Source organism: Poecilia latipinna, unplaced genomic scaffold (assembly GCF_001443285.1).
Source record: "Poecilia latipinna isolate Pla-1442-1.1 unplaced genomic scaffold, P_latipinna-1.0 Scaffold2831, whole genome shotgun sequence".
Classification (NCBI taxonomy): domain Eukaryota; kingdom Metazoa; phylum Chordata; class Actinopteri; order Cyprinodontiformes; family Poeciliidae; genus Poecilia; species Poecilia latipinna.
In genome coordinates, this window is record NW_015115447.1 from 92,942 (window position 1) to 95,359 (window position 2,418).

The following is a 2,418-nucleotide window of genomic DNA, read 5'->3' on the forward strand; positions in this document are numbered from 1 at the left end:
TATATATATATATATATATACTCACACACAACACACACACTTTTGTCATAGTACCACCAAAAATTTAAAACTACTTTAAACTACTTTCACCTCTGTATGTATGCTTGGCAAACATATGTTAGCAAGCATACATATGTTTGCCTCCTCAGCACAAAGCCTTGCATGAGCCAGTGCTGAGGGTGATGGAGAAGAAGAAGAAGACAGTGTTGTGGCTCCTGATAGTCTGAGGAAAGTCCACAAACCAGTTCCCCACTGTGGGACTAAGTCCTAAAGAGGGGAGCTTCTGCACCAGGGTCTTTCTTCTACTATTAATGATTTCTTCTGCTTAATTTGATTTCTTCTTATTTTTCTGAAAAATTTTCTGCCCCTTCTGCTTTCTACTATGTATGAATGCAGCATCCTTCTGCTTTTATTCAACTTCTTGTGCTTTGTCCATCTCTTTCTTGCATATTCTGCTACTATCATTCTGCAGATTTGCATTCTCACCACTGTTTTGCTAGGAACAGAAATTTTTCTAGTTTATTTTTTTTTCATCACTGTTCATGCAGCTTGCACCACTGCATGTACCCTAATAATGTTTGGACTGCTTGTGTTTTTCAGTGAAACTGACAGGCTCAAACAGATATAATTCTGTCTTCCCGTGTGTCTCACTCACATGACAATTGGCAGAGAGCAGAGCTGCACTTTAGAACTACAATGATGGCGGAATGTCAGAGCTACAGAGATGACGGAACACTCAGTTACTACAGAGGAGGGCTGAGCTGGCATTCAGAACTACTTGCTGTTTGGGGAGTTATATAACTAGTTTAGTCCAACCACTGATGCATATTCAAAAATAAAAGCCTCAATATTGCAGTTAGTGCACTGCCTTTACCATAAAATAACATTAGCAAAAATATTACCATTTCACTGCCTCCCACTAGTGCACTAGTGGGAGGCACTGCCTTGTACACTAGTATATAAATAAATATATGTATATATACACACACACACACATATATACTTGTACATGAATGCGTGTACATATATGTTGGGTTTTTGTTGGTTGGGTTTTTCTTTTTGTTTTTGCCTGCTACTTCCTTATTCACACCACTAGATGGCAACTAGAGACTGCACCCTGGAGAGCAAGCCTGTGACTAATCTGACACTCAACTGGAGCATAAGAAGATCTGAGTCAACACTTAGACGCCTGAGTGTTTTCCAGTTATGGTAATCAGAGCCCCCTGTTACGGCTAATTTGTATGATTTCTCCGAGTAACTTTTCCTTGTTGTTTCTCTCTTCAGACAAGTTCAAGTCAGTCTCCAAGACTCTTTGTACAAACCTGAGAACCAGTTTCCTTTGTGATTCCCCTCGTGACGCCGTGGTACATACCCACTGGTTGCCCGAGTCCCTTTTCGTCCTCTGCAGTCAAGAAAGACAAGAGTCTGTTCCCAGATCACCGTTGGCTGTCAGTCCGCTCCTCCGTGTCTGAACTTATCTGTCCGCCCTCCATTGCTGCCTCCGTCGCCTCTTCCAAGAATTCCCCGTCGAATTCAGTTTCTCTGGAACCCTGGATCAGAACCACAAACCAACTGGAGAACAAGGACCCTGGAACTCGAAAGAACCTTTCCTCTCAACGTTTAAAACTTCACTAACTCAAGTAAGGTTTTTCTGCCGCACTTTTCAAGTTCATTTTTCCCACATCATGGAACGCACCACTAACGTCTCCCTCTCCTCAACAGTCCGACCCGCTCACTCCCTCAGAGGTCTGGTCATTCAATTCATACTGTTTTGTCTGCTTGTAAATGAACCATTATCATTTTATCGGCTCTCCTGGTGTGTTCTGTATGTGGGTGAGAAAACTGGAACCCAACATGACAATATATATGTATTCTTAGTTTACATTATGAATCTAAATACACCAAGAATATTAAATGATGTCCCTCATATCAACATTCACGCACACAGTCCCAGGATAATGTAGGTGATGTCATGATGTTGGTTGTTGGAGTGTGAACCCAAAGTGGAGGCAGCTGCTGAGTTTTATGATTTACTGACATGACACGGAACACTTGCAAAACCAGAAGATCCAAGGTAGCAGCAAAACATGAAACCCAAAGTACATCCAGTAAGGAGACATGGGGGAGAACCAGGGACACACAGAGAACTGAGGAGAATTAACATAAGGATCTGATGAATAATGGGAGAGAATGGGAGGTAGAGATAGACAAAACCAGGGCTGGTGAGCTAATTGATTGCAGATGGGAGAAGAAAGTAAGAGCTGGGCTGAGGGGCAGGGAGAAAGTGGCACAGGGAAACTACATAGATATGCAGGGAAACAAGGACTGAGGAAAGTAACAGAAGGGAAATAATTCTAAAACTAATGTAACTAGAAAGAAACAAAGATGTGTGTGTGGGGGGGGGGGGGGACAATGGAA

At 42.3% G+C, this 2,418-nt stretch overlaps 1 protein-coding gene and 1 long non-coding RNA gene across 3 annotated transcripts in view; one reads left to right on the top strand and one right to left on the bottom strand.

Annotated features, from left to right (window-relative positions):
• The window catches only part of LOC106939329 (transmembrane channel-like protein 3), an 86,303-nt gene that overhangs the window by 78,859 nt on the left and 5,026 nt on the right, over positions 1-2,418 (bottom strand). The window lies entirely within an intron of this gene.
• On the top strand, positions 559-1,767 carry LOC106939330 (uncharacterized). Its single transcript, XR_001422816.1, has 2 exons — positions 559-1,209; positions 1,285-1,767. It is a non-coding gene; the product is annotated as an uncharacterized LOC106939330 (long non-coding RNA).